The sequence below is a fragment of the Lynx rufus genome, unplaced genomic scaffold (assembly GCF_022079265.1).
Source record: "Lynx rufus isolate CCGP_SWC_20201006 ecotype Redwood Valley unplaced genomic scaffold, mLynRuf1.p SCAF_19, whole genome shotgun sequence".
Taxonomy (NCBI): Eukaryota; Metazoa; Chordata; class Mammalia; order Carnivora; family Felidae; genus Lynx; species Lynx rufus.
The window spans coordinates 29,613,343-29,631,395 of NW_025814833.1; positions in this window are offsets into that span (position 1 = coordinate 29,613,343).

The window sequence follows — 18,053 nt, forward strand, 5'->3', positions numbered from 1 at the left end:
GTTCTCTTTTTTTGGTAGTGTCTTTATCTGTTTTGGTATCCTGGTAATGCTGGCCTCACAGAATGAATTCAGAGGCTTTCCTTCTTCTTTTTTTTGGAATAGTTTGAGAAGAATAGGTATTGATTCTTCTTTAAGTGTTTGGTAGAATTCACTTGTGAAGCCATCTCATCCTGAACTTTTGTTTGTTGGGATTGTTTTTTTTTTTTTTTATTACTGATTCCATTTCATTTCTAATAATCGGTCTATTCAAATTTTCTATTTCTTCCTGGTTCAGTTTTGGGAGATTGTATGTTTCTAGGAATTTATCCATTTCTTCTCAGTTGTCCAATTTGTGGACATATGATTTTTCATAATATTGTCTTAAAAGTTTTTGTATTTCTTTGGTGTTGGTTGTGATTTCTCTTCTTTTGTTTCTGATTTTGGGTCCTCGCTCTTATTTATTTATTTATTTATGATTCTGGCTAAGCGGTTATTGATTTTGTTGATCTTTTCAAAGAATCAGCTCCTGGTTTTATTAATCTGTTCTATTTGTTTTAGTTTCTATTTCATTTATTTCTGCTTTAATCTTCATTACTTCCTTCCTCCTGCTTTTTGGGTTTTGTTTATTTTTCTTTTTGTTACTTGTTTGGGGGTAAGGTTAGGTTGTTTATTTGAGATTTTTCTTAGTTCTTGAGGTAGACCTGTATTTCTATAAACTTCCCTCTTAGAACAGCTTCTCTTGCATTCCAAAGATTTGAGACTGTTGTGTTTTCATTTTCATTTGTCTCCATGTATTTTTTAAAATTTATTCTTTGATTTCTTGGTTGACCCATTCATTGTTTAGTAGCATGTTATTTAACCTCCATGTATTTCTGTTCTTTCTGGATTTTATTTTGTGGTTCATTTCTATTTTAAAAAAATATTTATTCATTTTTGAAAGAGAGAGAGCGAGTGAGCAGGGGAAGGGCAGGGGGGCAGACAGAGCATCTGAAGTAGGCTCTCTGCTGTCAGCAGAGAACCCAGTGCGGGGTTCAAACTCACAAACTGAGATCATGACCTCAGCTGAAGTTGGACGCTTAACCGACTGAGCCACCCAGGTGCCCCTCTTGTTTATTTCTAGTTTCATAATGTTGTGGTCAGGAAAAGATGCACAGTATGACTTCAATCTTTTTTAATTTGCTGAGATCTGTCTTGTGGCCTAACATGTGATCTTTTCTGGGGAATGTTCCATGCACACTTGAAAAGAATATGTATTCTGCCATTTTAGGATGGAATGTTCTGAATATATGTGTTAGATCCATCTGGTCCAATGTGTCATTCAAAGCCACCCTTTCCTTGTTGATTTTCTATTTGAGTGATCTATCCATTGATGTATGTGAGATGTTAAAGTCCCCTGCTATTATATTACCATCGATTACTTCCCTTAGGTTTGTCATTTGCTGCTTTATGTATTTGGGTGCTTTCATGTTGGGTGCATAAATATTTACTATTATTATATCTTGTTGGATTGTTTCCTTTATGATTATACATTGTCCTTCTTTGTCTCTTGTTACAGTCTTTGTTTTAAAGTCTATTTTGTCCAATATAAGTATTGCTACCTTAGCTTTCTTTTCACTTCCATTTGCATAACAAATGCTTTTCCATCCCTTCACTTTCAATCTGCATGTGTCTTTAGGTATGAAGTGAGTCTCGTGTAGGCAGCATATGGGTGGGTCTTGCTTTTTTATCCATTCCATCACCCTATGTCTTTTGATTGGAGCATTTAGTCCTTTTACATTCATAGTAATTATTGATAGGTATGTACTTACTGTCATTTTATTACCTTTTTTTACAGTTGTTTTTGTAGTTCTTCTCTATTCCTTTCTTTTCTTGCTCTTTTCTCATGGTATGCTCACTTTCTTTAGTGACATACTTGGATTACTGTTTCTTGATTTTTTGCATGTCTATTACCAGTTTTTGATTTGTGGTTACCATTAGGTTTATATATAACATCTTAAGCATATAGCAATATATATTAAGTTGGATGGTTGCTTAATTTTGAATCCACTCCCAACATTTTAGGTATATGGTGTTATACTTTACATCCTTTTATTTTGTGAAACCCTAGGCTGATTTTGACAAATATGCTTAATTTTACTGTTTTTATCCCTCCTGCTTTTCTTACTCCTACTTATGGTCTTTTCTTCCCACTCAAGGAGTTCCCTTTGACATTTCTTGTAGGGCTGGTTTAGTGGTGATGAATTCCTTTAACTTTTGTTTGTCTGGGAAACTCTTTATCCTTCCTTCTATTCGGAATGATAACCTTGATGGATAGAGTATTGGCTGCAGGTTTGTTTTCTTTCAGTTTTATGAATATGTTATGCTACTCCTTTCTGGCTTGCATTTTTTTTGCTACAAAATCAGCTGATAATCTTATGCGGCATCCATTGTATACAACTGTTTTCTTCTGCTGATTAAAATTTTTTTCTCTTGGGGCGCCTGGGTGGCTTAGTCAGTTGGGTGTCCGACTTTGGTTCAGATCACGATCTCACGTTTCTTGACTTCGAGCCCCGCATCAGGCTCTATGCTGACAGCTCAGAGCCTGGAGCCTACTTCAGATTCTGTGTCTCCCTCTCTCTGCACCTCCTGCACTCACATTCTGTCTATCTCTCAAAAATAAATAAACATTAAAAAATTAAATTTTTTTCTCTTTATCACTACTTTTTGCCATTTTAATTACTATGTGTTTTGGTGTGGACCTCCTTGGGTTGATTTTATTGGGGCTGTCTGTGCCTCCTGGATCTGGATTTTTGTTTCCTCCCCCAGATTCGGGAAGTTTTCAGCTATTATTTCTTCAAATAAATTTTCTGCCCCCCTTTCTCTCTCTTCTCCTACTGGGATCCCTATAATGTTAATGTTATTATGCTTGATGGTGTCACTGAGTTCCCTTAGTCTGTCTTCATTTGTTATTATTATTTTTCCTTTGTTGTTCAGTTTTATTGCTTTCCATTACTCTGTCCTCCAAGTCGCGATCTATTCTTCTGCTTCCTTTAGTCTACTATCCTATCTAGTGTATTTTTAATTTCATGTATTGAATTCTTCACCTTCGATTGGTTCCTTTTTATGTTTCTGTCTCTTTGTGTGGGTCTCACTGAGGTCCTGAACTCTTTTTTCAAGTGCATTGAGTATCTTTATAACCATTACTTTATTTTTAAAAAATATTCATGTATGTTGAGAGAGAGAGAAAGTGTGCGAGCAGGGGAGGGACAGAAAGAGGAGGAGAGAGAGAATCCCAAGCAGGCTCCATGCTTAGCACGGAGCCCGATGTGGGGCTTGATCTCACAACTGTGAGAGTCGAATCCTTAACTGACTGAGCCACGCAGGTGCCCCTATAACCATTACTTTAAATTCTCTCTCAAGCATATTTCTTATCTCCATTTTGTTTAGCTCTCTTGCTGTGATTTTGTCCTGTTCTTTCATTTGGGACACATTCCTCTGTCTCCTCATTTTGTCTAACTCTCTGTGTCTGTTTCTATGTGTTAGGAAAGTCAGCTACATCTCCTCCTCTTGAAAGTAGTGCCCTTATGAAGAAGTGGTCCTATAGTGTGCTTCAGTGCAATGTACCCTGTTCACCAGAACCTGATGCTTCAGTAGTATCTCCTGTGTATATTGTGTGTACCCTACTGTTGTGGCTGAGCTGCATTTGTCTTCAGTCCAGTCATCTGCAATGGCTCTCTTTGTTCTGGGCAGGGTTTGGTCCCTGTGTTGTTAGTGGGCAGTCTGGGGCTGCCTTGGCCTTGAGTTAAGTCAGACCAGGTGTTTGCCAGAGATGGGGTAGCACCGAACTGCAAGGTGCTTTCCCTGTATTGTCCCCTGAGAAGCTTTTGGTGGTGGGGGGGGGGCGGGCTTGCAGTCAGACCAGATAACTGCCCCCAACCCACTGCTGGACTGGTATGTGTAGTTATTGTCCCCTATTCCTAGGGCAGTAGTTACTTTGTAGTGATGCCAAGCTTGTGGCACCACTTTGGATGTGCTCTGGCTAAGGGCGTATTAGAGGGGGCAGGTCTGCAGGAGAATGTGGCAGTGGAGCACATGGTGCCAGCAAGGTCCATGCCGGTCTGTTGTGGGAGGAAAGCTGCAGCCACCCAGGAAAACCCCTGCCCAGGCCTGCTGTGTTTGAGGGGGCGGGTTCACAGGAGAATGTGGGGGAGGAGCCCTCCGTTAGCAAACTAGGCGGAGTGTTGGTGCAGTGCTGGTTCTTGCAGGTGTCCCCCCAGGTGCCTGTGTATCTAGGCTGGGGGGCTTAGGAGGGAAGTGATGCCCGCCAGGTCTTTTGTTCTTGGAGAAGTCTCTCAAAGATCCTTGCCCCTGTAGCACATGCTCTGAGATTAGTAAATCTCCTTCCCATATAACCCAGACAATTTTCAAACTTCTGCTTCTATGCTGTGTAACCATGGGGCTGTTTGCTTTGCTGTCTCTCTCTCTCTCTAATTTTTATTTTTTAATGTTCATTTATTTTTGAGAGACAGAGGAGGGGGAGGGGCAGAGAGAGAGACAGAAAGAGAGAGAGACAGAATCTGAAGCAGGCTCCAGGCTCTGAGCTGTCAGCACAGAACCTGCTGTGGGGCTTGAACCCACGAATGCGAGATCATGACCTGAGCTGAAGTCGGAGTTTGACCCACTGAGCCGCCCAGGCGCCCCAGTTGTGCTGTCTCTTTAAGGGCAGGACTCAATCCTCTTAGCCCTCCCGGAGCCAAACCCGCTGACTTTTAAAGTTCCAGGTGTTAAGCCCTACCGATCGTTAGACCCCTCTGTTTTTCAAAGTCAGATGTTATAAGGATTTGTCTTCCTAGTATGGGTTTTATGTTCCTGGGGTGCCTGATATGGGGGTCTGCTCCTCTCCTCTCTCCGCTCCCATAGTGTCCCTCTGTCCTGTAGACAGTCTTGTGGGCCCATTTAGCTCCAGAGTGCATCTCCGGCCTTCCTACCCTCTTCAGTGTGGCCTCTTTACATTTAGTTGTGGAGAGCCTGTTCTGCCAATCTTTGGGTTGTTTCCTGGTTTCTTTATACTGATGTAGGTGTCATCTAGTTGTATCCATGAGAGAAGGTGAACTTAGGGCCATCCTACTCTGCCATGTTCCCTGGAAGTTCTCTTAAAAGCCTTTCCTATAGAAAGACTCTAGCTTATACAGAAGTATATTGAATAGTGTAATGAGCTCCAGTATTACCCATCATTCATCTTCAACAGTGACCAACTCCTGGCCAGTCTTGTTTCACCTGTAACTTACTTTGAGATTACTTTGAAGCAGATACCGTACATCATATCATTTCGTATAAATACAGTAATTTTAAATTTTATTTCTCTTTAAAAACAGCTGACTTGTGAACTAGAATGGAGAAAGGTAAACAATCAGGGGATGTTGTTATCAAGGATAAACTTGGACTATAATCCACCCATAGTAATCACTTTACTTAAGTAAATCTTTATTAACCCCCTACTCTTCACGTGGCTGGCTCCCACTCATTCTTTAGCTTTTAGCTAAATGCTACCCTATCTTATTCTTTATCATAGCACGCTATTCTTTTCCTTACTGGCACTTATCGGAGTTTATAATTGCTTTCTTTCTTTGTGTGTCTCTTCCATCAGAATCTAAGTTCCACGAGGATAGGGACTAGCATAATGGTTGGCACATAGTAGGGCTTCAGTATATACTTATTGAAAGAATAAAGAAGAAAAGGAAGGGAGGCAGGAAGCAAAGTAGGAAAGAAGTAAGGATAAAGGAAAGCAGAAAAGAACTCCAGCGTCTGCATGAGCTGTAGGATGGAGTGAGACTATAGCGATTACTATAATGTGGAGCCTGCCTGCCAGGGATTAGCAGCTCAATAAAGAAGACAGCCACACAATCAACTCTAGCACTCATTTATTCATCCATGAAATGACTTGGGCCCCTGCCCACTTCTGCTCCCATACGCAGTGGATTAGAGATGGCCAAGAATTCTTTGCTATTCCTCCTATCAAAAGGTGGAGTCTAATTCCCCTCACCTTGAATCTGGGCTTGCCCTAGTGACTTACTTGACAAATAGAATGTCATGTAACTAACATTCTGGGACTTCAGCTGAGTCACAAAAAGCCTTGAGGCTTCCACCTGGGTTTCTTGGAACCCAGCACTCTGCTCTGAAGAAGCTCAAGAAAGCCTGTGGAAATTTCCATGAGGAAAAGAACCAAGTACTCTCACCAACAGCCATAACTGGCCTCCCAGATAGCAACTGCCACCATTTTGCCAGCCTTGTGGATGTGTCATCTTGAAAGTGCATCCTTCAGCTCCAGTTGGGCCGTTACAGCCCAGCTGAGCAGCCCATGGAGCAGTGACAAACCATCCCTTCCCAAATTGCATAATTATAAGAAAAAGAAATGCTTGTGTTATTTAAGCCGCTAAGGGTTTGTGTAGTCTGTTAGTTTTATGTGCAAACAATTCTACCCCAACGGCTGCTGCCAGGATGCCACTCTGTTGCTGACTGTCCTGCTTCTACCATAGCCCATTTCTGATATGGGTTTTAAGTCTCCAGGATTGCTTTATAAGCAATATAAGTTTTATGTAGTAAAATTAGGAATATAGAGAAGGAAAAAGAAAGGAAGTTAAAATCACCCATTGTGTTACCACCTATGGATAATCACCATTAATATCTTGGTGCATGACATTCCAGATATCTTCCTGTATATGTGTGTGTGTGTGTGTGTGTGTGTGTGTGTGTGTGTGTGTGTGTACTTATTAAATGGGAACATAACATACCTGCTGCTTTGAAACTTGATGTTATCGATGAATAATGTATCCACGTTTTTGACTACCAATGAATATAAATCTATAATCTTGTTAGTGAGGACTATAGTATTCCATCTCATGGAAATAAAAACTATGCTTGTTTTTGAGCATCTTTGCACATGTTTATTTTTTGAAATGATCATTTCAAAGATGTCGACCACTGGGGCACCTGGGTGGCTCAGTCGGTTGAGCATCTGACTTCAGCTTAGGTCATGACCTCGCGGTTCGTGAGTTCGAGCCCCACGTCAGGCTCTGTGCTGACAGCTCAGAGCCTGGGGCCTGCTTCAGATTCTGTGTCCCCCTCCCCCCTGCCCCATCCCTGCTTGTGCTCTGTCTCTCTGTGTCTTTCAAAAATGAATAAACATAAAAAATTACAAAAAAAGATGTTGACCACTGAGTCAGTGAACATACATATTTTAAGGCTTTTGCTCCAAATTGCTGAGTTGTCTAGGTCCCTGTTTTGTATGTAGTGTACAGGTCTCCTGTTAGAATGTGCGACCAAGTAAAGAAAAAGCTTGAAACCAGAACCATTTTGAGAAGTGTCAGTATGAAGTGTTTGTTGGCATGAACTGATGAAATTCTAATTGAATCTAAATCTCCTGTATCGAATCAGAAGAGTCTGTATTGTACCTGTCAGATTTAACGTGGATGCATATGGCCAAACACTTGAATGGCGACCTGAGAGAGGAGGGTGATACCAAGTCTGGGCTAAAAGATTAAATGCAGCAAGAACATGCTCTTAGGTCGAGTGGCCAAGGTTCGCAAAATTGAAATCGTGTTCGGACTGCAATCACGTGTGCCTTGTGAGGCGACTAAAAACTAAAGCCAGTGTCCCCTGGAAGAATCTGGGATTCAAGAGAAGAGGGAGGTGCAAATAGCAGGTAAGGCCAAGTAGCCTGATAAGGGAGTTTGAAGAAGACTTCTCATTCCAGATACCCTGCATTCCTCCACCGTCAAGAGAGTTTGGGTTATTGGCCATTGCGCGCGTGCCTCACCACATGTGGCAACTCTGAGTGTTAACACGAGGGCAAAGAGGTCTCATGCTGGAGCATGTGCATGCACATGGTTGCAACCGCTATTCAATTTGTAAAGCAATACTCTTGGTTGATAATTTGGTCTAAGCCTCGAGGCCTCGTGAGAAGGGGCCCATTTGATTTGTACAGTAGTCCTCGGTCCACTGCAAATCACGAGAACTCAAGCTTTGAGAGAGCAGTGGGACTAGGGCACCATTATTTCTCTTCCAGCCTTGAGTCCTATGAGTCATGGACATATCTGCGTATGATTAGACCATAAATGGAGAATATCTGTCAATCCCAGGGCTTTTCCACGGCGTCGATAGAGATTTAGTATATGCCCGTGAGCGTCTACCCATTGTGGAGGAAAGGCTTCCCCGCCTGGCTGGAAATAACTCTTTGCCTAGAAGGGCAAAAATGAGAAACGAAGGAGTTAGAAGGAAAAGGAATGCTTGAGAGTTGGGGGTGAAAGCCAGTGGGGAAAGAGCCTTTGCCTTCCAGCAAAACAAGCTTAATAATAGGGAGTTCGGGAGTTAGCAAGGCAGGTCTGGCTCACAACTGAAACAACAGGTGACCTCTGTGTGGCCCCCAGATCCCACAAAGAGATGATCAGTTGAAGAGTTGGAGTGAGAAAGTCAGGAGAGCGTGCAGCAGAGGCAATAAAGCCAGAGTGGAAAGACTCTTGGCTTATAAGAACAGGAATTTGGCAGTGTGGGAGGAAGGGGAGCCTGCCAGCTCCATATACCAACTACTGAACAAATGTTGTTAAATATTGCTTGCTGTGAATCAAACTTCTCAATATAATTCTCTGCCAAGAATGTTCAACAAAGACATGGCACCGGGGCACAGACTATCACTTGATTTGTATAACGGATATGCACAAGTATAACACAGATTAAAGTAGAATACTCATAAAATTCTTACTCTGGATGTTTCTTCATGGTAGTCAAAGACAGCTAAAGACAGTGTGTGTGTGTGTGTGTGTGGCGGGGGGGGGGCTTCTCGAGAGGGTTGGAAGCATATGTTACATGAATCCATTAACCAAAACCTGAGGCTCCAATTGAGAAAGAGGAGTCAGAAATCTTGTCCAGCAACATTAATTCAAGCAACATTTATTGTATATCAGTTTTGTACCAAATGCTGTCCTATTCACATAGATAAATATGAAGTGGGCTTTGGCTCCTGGGGGATGCACAGCCAGTTGGTGAAACAATGGCAATATAGCATTGTAAACACCGATACAGGTTAGCTCAGGTGCTATGGGGGTTTAATCCACCCTGGGGATGATGGAGTAAAGGAAGGATTCTCTGGGATGGTGGGGGTGAAGAAAAAGATTTTAACGAAAAGGTCATAGAACCCAGTGGTAGGAGAAGGAAAAGTTCACCGGGTCAGCCATTGGGGGTGTGGGCGCCCTGGGGGCTGTAACTGAGAACTGAGGAAACTGGATCTTGGTGGCTTCTGGTAACAGAGGGGAGACTGTTCCCCTTAAATAGGAAACCAGAGAGAAAATGAGAGTTTTTCAGCCTCATCTCTCATTAGAACTAATGCTTATTTTATGGGCAAGTTGACAGGTATTTGGTAATTGAGGGGAAATGCTGTGAGGATGGTCCTGAGGTGAGGGATCTCACCAATGTGGGTCCCGGTGAACTTAGGCCAGGGACACGTGACTGGAGGCATTGGTGAGATGAGAGAGCTGGAAGCATGACACTGGCAGCAAGATGTGACAGGGACCACAGGGACCCCAGCTCAAGAAGACTTCTGTGTCTTTAGTAACCAGAGAATATACAAGGGGTTGGGTGATGGGGGGGGGGAGGATTTCGGTTTCCGTGTATAGTCTAATTTTTGTTAATGTAACTCCATTTTGTATCCTGGTGTAACTTCAATTTCCCTGGGCCTCTCAAGTGTATGGGTGCCAATGGGATTGTAGTAACAGAGATAACTTAGATGTCTTTGGATGGTGCCTCCGTCCACATAGTGTTGTACCCCAAGTCCCTGGCCCCGTCAGATCTAGATCCAGGGGTCCCTGGGGAGACTTCACATGTACTCACATACAGGCCCCTCATGGTATTTTACTTCAGGCTCTAGGGCAGGTCTTCTGCTAAACTTGTGTTAAGAGTGTTTCCAAGAAGAACGGATATTTTTACTTAATTTTGTGTGTGATTATGGTACTGTGACTTTTTTTTAAAAAAAATTAATCTGTATCCTGAAATATTTATGGATGAGGTTATATGGTGTATAGGATTTACTTTGTTTTTTTTTTTTTTTTTTTTTTTTTATTTATTTTTGGGACAGAGAGAGACAGAGCATGAACGGGGGAGGGGCAGAGAGAGAGGGAGACACAGAATCGGAAACAGGCTCCAGGCTCCGAGCCATCAGCCCAGAGCCTGACGCGGGGCTCGAACTCCCAGACCGCGAGATCGTGACCTGGCTGAAGTCGGACGCTTAACCGACTGCGCCACCCAGGCGCCCCATGTATAGGATTTACTTTGAAATAATATGTGAGAGTGAGGTGGATATGGGTCTAGAGAAATCAAGATTGGCCAGTTGAGAATGGTTAAAACTGATGATAGGTACATAGAGGTTCATTATACCATTCTAATGATAAATATCTTCACAACAAAAAGAGGAAGAATGCCGTATGAGTTGATCAGAATAACATATTCCTGCATAGCTTGTTGGACCAAGTGAATCAGGATTTCCAATTTCATGTCTCCAACAGTAGCCTAGATTCTTTTGCAGAACTTATTTAATAAAAAGAGTTACATCAAAGTAAGGCAAGCACTAACTCTTAAATGAAAGTGAGGAAAAAGTTACATGGATCAGATGATGAGCACCAGGAGAATCCTGGAATAAGAACTTCAAACTAAGTCTCCAAGATCTGCCTCAAAAGAGGGGAAAAAACACCCCAAGAATCTATTGAGAAAATACACAGAAGTCATCTCCCCTAACAGCTGATGTCAGCGGCAAGGACAACTTTGTTGATCTAGGGCAATTTTATTTTTTTTAAGTTTATCTTTTGAGAGAGAGAGAGACAGACAGACAGACGGAATGAATCCCGTGGAGGCTCTGCACCATCAGCGCAGAGCCCTGAAGCGGGGCTCAAGCTCACCCGATGTGGGGCTTGAACTCACACACTGTGAGATCATGACCTGAGCCGAAGTCCAGGCACCCCGATCTAGGGTAATTTCAAATGCCTTGGGGCAAAACCACTGTGATAGGAGAATATAGCATAATAGCTAATGGTAATTTTATTTGCGTGCTGACAAACCACTCAGGACAAACCTAAGGACTCTGTTGAATTCACACATTTAGCTCTTACTGCTAGAATGCTGTTGAGCAGGTGAAATGCCCAGTGCAGGCTCCTTCAAATGTTGCAGTCAACTGTCGTGCTCGGGGCCAAACTTGTATTGCTTGCTCCAGATAAGTGGTGGTACCTCTTAGTATCTTAGGTAGAGTGAGAATGCCTTAAGTTTAGTATCGAGAAATTCCCCGAAAGTGGTTTCATGTCCACTGAGAGTTCAGATTGCAGATGTTCACATCATTAGTGTGATTTGCTTCTCCAGTTCCCAGGAATAGCTGTGTGGGGGTGTTGGCATGGTGAAGGTGTGGCTGCATTCTGAAGCAATGTCTGTGATGAGAAAAGAAATATCTAAAAATGCCCAATCATTAGTAGAAAGTCTCTTTGTTTCTTCAGATCTGTGATGAATGCCGCCCGTTTCTCTTCTCTTCTCCCTCCATTGCCGACCTGGTCGCTTTCCCATTGCATTTGGAACCTTTGAAGAGTGGTTTCCTGCATGTTTAGCAGTTGGTAAACAAAGAGGTTTCGCAGAGCCAGAGTCTGCAGGGAGACGAAATTTACAAAACTAGTTACAAATCAGGACCATGGAAAGGGACGTAGCAGTCCCAACTGCCTGATGTTTCAGACATCTTCCCGGGTCAGGTTCCTTACGATAACTGTGAGGCAAAAGCTGACCTCTCTGTCAAGTCGCACCTGCATATCGGAGTACAGTTTTCCCTTCTGCAAAGTAGTTCCACAGAGGAAATTCTCTGGGTCTTCATACGTCGTCCCGAAACAGTAGCCAGTAGTAGTTAAGACAGGTCATCATCAGAAGAAGAATCTGGCGGCAGGCCCCGGTCATAAGATCCTTTCCTTCAACTGCCTGAATTCCTGGCTGTCCTGCTCCATAAAACGGGGCTGTGCAAGGAGGAGCAGCCATGGCCCCATCTCGTGAGATGGCTCAGGAGGCAGCAGATAGCTGGTGGGGGAAGGGGGAGGTGGGGAGTACCCGCAAGGTATTGACAGGAAGGAAGTCAGGACACTGAATCCCACGCCGGAGGAAAGAATTTTGAAAAGAAAAGATTGCTTCTCTTGGTTTCTTTCACCAGTTTTAGAGTCTCATAAGCTTGTAAGGAAACTGTCAAGGATGGGAGATCTTATGCAGGCTACGATCAATTAGATGCGAAGTTGTTTCCTAGGAGTTGTAGTCCCAACACCAGAGACCCACCTATATAATCACCTCCTCTGGGCTCCTTCAGAGTACTCAGTACTCTTTTTTACACACTCATTATGCGGGATGATGATGATTTATTTGTTTCCATGTCCGTTTTCCAGCTAGACTGTGCCCTATAGGACAGATACCTTATCTAATTAATCTCTGTATCCTCAGCACTTAACACAGAGACTGAAATAGAGTAACAATTCATTAAATGTTTTCCAACACATGGATGGATGGATGGATGGATGGATGAATGGATGGATGGACGGATGGAATGAAATAAAATGCCATGCTCTCCATTCCATGGCTAGAGGTAGCAGTGGGTAGATGAATTATTTCTGTTCAGGATCTAAGTTTCTCTACTATGGAAATCTAGCAGATGTTCAGTCACACTCAGAAGCATGTGAGCAAATAACCCTGTATTAAAACAGTTCTAGGAACAGTCGAGGGACTCTAAAGAAATACAAGGTGTGCCCCTGTGTCCCAAACCACTTACAATGCCATTGGCATACAAATAGTCAAATGTGAAATAGGCATAAAAGGGAAGACAGTGTCATCTCTAAGGACCCTGTGATTAATACTGGCAAGTTCTATAGGAGTTGAAAGAAATGAGGGGAGAGTATAGGCCAAAGCAGAACAACCACAACAAAGAGAAATGACAGTAAAGCATAGGGGTAGATATAACGTAATGGGCATTTATGGCGTGTCTATAAAACAACCCTCCCCTTTCCTGGGAACCGCCCCCCTCTCCCCATTCACATGATTCTGGCAAGTCTCTCCCCTTAGCTAGGCAGATTGGGTTCTTCTCTGGGGTATCTTAAACTAGAATCAATAAACTCAGTATCTGTCTGTTGGCGGACATACTAACAGGTAAAACTCACGAGGTGCTGCTAGTCCATTGTCACCATACAAAGGATGCCGATCTTAGCTTTATCCCAGTATCCTTTCAGTTATTTCCCTTTTTGGTCTAAACTAGTCCAAGTCGAGTGTCTGTTATAAGCAACCCCAAAGAGTACAGATTAATAGATGCATGACTCATGGAATAGTAGTGTATCTTCAGAACGGCTTATAATTTCGTATGGCTAAAGGGTAGGGTGTGTGGGAGCGAGGGGCAGAGCCACCAAAGCATGTAAGCAAAAGAGTGCTGGGGTCCCATTTGTGCTCGGGAAGAGCACTGGTGGAAATGTGCAAGGTAGACTCCACGGGGGGCGGGGGGGATCAGAATTAAGGAGACTGATTGTCAGAGGAAGAATCTGGTGAGCTTCCCCTTTTTTGCTTCACTTAGTAGGAATCCACTCCCAGAGAAGAAAAACTTTGGTTATAAAAAAAAAAAAAAAAAAAAAAAAAAAGGACCTTAGGAAAGAAACGAAGCAAAGTGAAGTTGAGTACCATTACGGCACACACAGATATCAGTGTCATACCAGACCTTTATATGGACACCCTTAAAACTATTGCGTAGCTTGTTGTAGGTCATTTTGTGATGTTCTGTGCAACTGCTACTCATAAACTAAAACTAAGAGCTGGCTCTTCCCTATTCTCCCCCACATTCCTGAACTAGGGTTGCTAATGTAGGGTAAAACAGACCTGGGTCTTAAGAAGGAGCGCTCCCCTCTCCACAACAAGGATTTGCATGGAAATGTCATTGTAGATTTTAATGGCACAAAGCCCGTATTACCTACTATCCAACATCTAGAGTTGAATCACAAATACAGAAAGAGATCCAAGATTACTAATGAGCTGCCTTAGTCTGCCAAGAAGCTAACTTGATATCAGAAAAAAAAAAATTCTATTGCATGGCATCTGTCTGTAATGCTAGCCAAAGTGTTGTATAATGGGCAGTCACAATTGAAAATGACCTTCATTATGCTGAATTCATTTCTCTAATGTGTCCATTTTCCCTCATCTTACATCCCGACAGTAATAATAGACACGGAAATAAATCCAAATTGTGATTCAAATTTCAGAATGTGGGATTCACAGGTGTGGTGGCTTTTCTCAGCTGAATGTGGGGGGTAGATGAGTAAGGAATCTAGGAGGATTTAACAAAGTGAGAAGCATTGTTCAGAAAATCAGACCCGGGCACAGCATGGGCAAGACTCTCTGTCTTACTCAAACGAGGATCTTTACGTAAGGCGCCGAGAACTCAAGCGAGCGATCTGCAGTCCAGGAAGAAAAAGTTGACTCTGAGGAACAAAAGCCTGGCTTTACAGAGAGGCCCCGAAAATAGGCTCCTTGAGCACCTATTTCTATCCTCTTAGTGCCGTACCCAGTCTGTTTAGACTGGCCGCGCAGTTATCAGAAAGTGTTGGACTCAGAGTCGGGAGATCCTGGGTGGAGTCCTGGCTCTGCCACTTACTTGTTTGTGCCACATTGAGAAGTCACTTAACCCCTGAGCTTTGGGTAGGTAGGGCCGAATGGCAGAGCGGACACGAGGAGGCTTTGTCAGTTGTAGAAGAGATGATCGTTATTGCTGTCAGAGTGCTGTAACTTCCTTATTTGGGGTAACACTGAAATAGCAGAAAACTCGTGTCGTGGGTCATCGGTTTCACTTCGTTAACATTCCCACTTGCCCACAGCCTGATGGTTTTTTTTTTTTTTTTTTATGCCATAACAAGCCTCGTCTGTCCGCCCCTAAGCTTTTGTCCCCGAGGACTCTCAGGCTGGGTTGCGCCAACTCACTTTTCTCTCTCTCGCTGTTTAAGTGCGTATGATGCGCAATTTGATAAAGAGGCTTTGTGGCTGACTGGGAGACCCAGGCTGGGTCAACACAGTGTCAAATCAGGAGCAATTGAATGCACACAGTCGTGAAGCCCCTTGATTGGTCTTTATATACGTACAGCCTCAGTCCCCTAGCTTGAAAGACAGGGGTAAGCTCGTGACCTTTTGCTTAACACAATACCTCGTTGCCCCGTACTACTCTGGGGGTATCAGAGGAAGCTACCAACCCAACCCGAGGGAGTGATTTCTTAGAGATCCCTGAAAACAAACACGAATGGACAGGGCTTCCATTTCCATGAAAACGAGAATTAGGACAGGAACTCTGTTTCCTTTACCTAATGACTTACTCACTTGCTGTTAGGAGTGCCTTTGTTTCCTTTTTTGGACAATCGCCTTTGCTTAACGGAATAATAGCTGTCCTGTGCATTTTTTTTTTTTTTTAAAGAACTGACGCATACATTACCTCACTTACACTCATTTTACTCTCACAGGGACTTCTTTGCTCAGTACTTTCACCAAGCTTCCTAGGAATATTTCATTGCTGCTGTATCTTCATGATTGCCCTGCAGGAAAGTTTTAGCTCTCTCCTCATCAACTGAAATGGTCTTAGACTTGGCCATGACCAAATCCTATTTAGTTGTGAACGCCAATGGTTTTTAATTCTCTGTCTTCATCCTACCCACACTTTTGGTAGTATTTGGTTCTTTTCAACTTCTCCCTGCTTCTTAAGACTGTTATTCCCTGAGCATTCTTCCCCATCACTCTATGCCAGTCGTCTTCGTGTATTTTTCCTCCTCTGCCCCCTTGGAAACTCTTGTTCCTCAGGGCTGACTCCTGGCAAACTTTTCTCACTCTCTGTTCTTTCATTAAGCTATCTCATCTGCTCTGATGGCTTCAGTTATCATCTCTAGGTGCCCGGCATTAAATCCAATCCAGATCTCTTGTCCTTTCTCGGCAAGCTATAAATCCCTACTTCTAAAGACGTTCTCAGCTCCTCTACACGAATGGGTTGTGAGCTCTTCAAGCTCAGATGTCCCCAATAAAGTTATGTTCTCTCAAATCTTTTGTACCCCCTCTCTTGTTAATGATTCCATAATTTACTCAGTTGTCTAAGCTATAATCCTTCACTCTCCCCTCCATTTTCTCCCACCTTGAATCAAGCATCAAATCCTCTCCATTTTTCCTAAACTTCCCCCAGATTTGTCTTCTCTCCACAACAACTACCACTCTCTTAAATTTGTGCAAGACCAACAAATAACTTCCATCTGTTCCTAAATGCCCTATCTCTCTTTCCTCCAGCTCATCCCCAACATTGCTATGAGAGTAATCTTTCTAAATATGTAGGTAGGAGTTTGGTACTCTCCTGCCCTGGAGCTCCTTGGTGGTTTCTCATTTTTGGCAAGATAATGTTTAAATTTCTTACCATGGCCCTCCAAGCTTATAATTTGGCTCTGTTTTAGGACCTTGTTTCTCATCCCCTCCATTCATGCTTTTCACATACACACCACTCTTACTATAGCAAGTGATTTCCTTTTTCCTACATGCAACATGCTTTTTAAATTAGCTCTATACTTTGCAACCTGAGTAGAGGTAGAAACCATGGGAAAACCAGGCCAGAGGAAAGAAGGAGAGAGTGAATGCATCCTATCGATTTTTGTGATCTATACAGAGAGAGCTTATCTCACTGTATAAGCCATTTGTCTGTTTTCTCTCCTATACAGTTTGATTTGATGTAAGTATAATAATCATTCCTATTTTAAAGATGTGAAAATTGAGGCACATAGACTTGCCAGCAATAACACAGGTAGGACTACACTAACACTGAGTCTGGACTGTAAACCTGGGTTTTATGACTATTGATTCTGGCTTCTTCCCATTCTCCTAAAAGAGAATTCTAAAGCTTAAAAGAACACAACAAACACTGACACATTTCCTCTAAAACAGGAAGTCCTTCATAGGCATTGAATTAGGCCTGCTATGTGATTCTTACTGTCGCTACGACCTGGAATGCTGGAATCCCCCTACCGATGACAGCAACCAGCTATGGTTTTAGAAACATCAGGAAAACACACTGGGTAGTAAAACACATTTTTTGAAAGAATATAGAAATCGTCAATTAAATTTAAAACGGGGAATGTAACAATTAGTATCGGTGTAATCTGTTGGCCTTCTCATGATCGTGAGACCCTTAACTGCTGCCTGTGCCAGTAGATATGAGGTCACTCCCCCAAAGCCAGACATGGCCTGGGGATTCCAGTGTTTGGTTTTATCTAGTACTACCTTCCTCCCTTCAGTAGCATTGGGAAAATAACCGGATGCTATTGGCTGGATATGTCTGGAAAGAGGCTAATCAGTGATGTGGAAAACAGAAGAAAATGTAGGACTCAGGTGAAAATTTGGAAGTCTTAAGGTACCTTGAGGCTGATGAAAAAGTTTGCCAAAACGTTAAGGCCATTTAAGACTGGCTCTTCCCAGAGTGGGAACGCTCTGTGTGGTCAGGAGGGGCTGGCAAATCTATGGCTAGAAGTTTGCTTCTATCTCTTTTCGACTACTTTCATCTTGAGACCAATTTAGGGGAATTGATAATAGTTGGGGTTGTTCATATTCTGCTATATTTTATCAGAATGTACATAAGGCTGTTTAGTAGAAGACTTGTGACATTCTTGAGTGTGCTTTGCTTACATGAGGTGGTCAAGTTTTTCCCCTGGAGATCCAGCTCCAATTTTATGAGTTGGAAACAAACTTTGCTAAAAACAACAACAACAACAAAAACAACAACAACAAAGCAAAACAAAACAAAACAAACAAAAAAACTTTGCTGGGATGTTAGCTTTTGTAAGGAACATCTAAAATTTTATTTTAGTTTTTAAAGGCTTTAAATGTTTTTATTTATTTATGTTTGAGAGAGAGGGAGAGAGAGCACACAATCGGGGCAGGAACAGAGAGAGAGAGACACACACACACAGAATCGGAAGCAGGCTCGAAGCTGTCAGCACGGAGCTCGATGCGGGGCCCAAATCCATGAGCCGCGAGATCATGACCTGAGT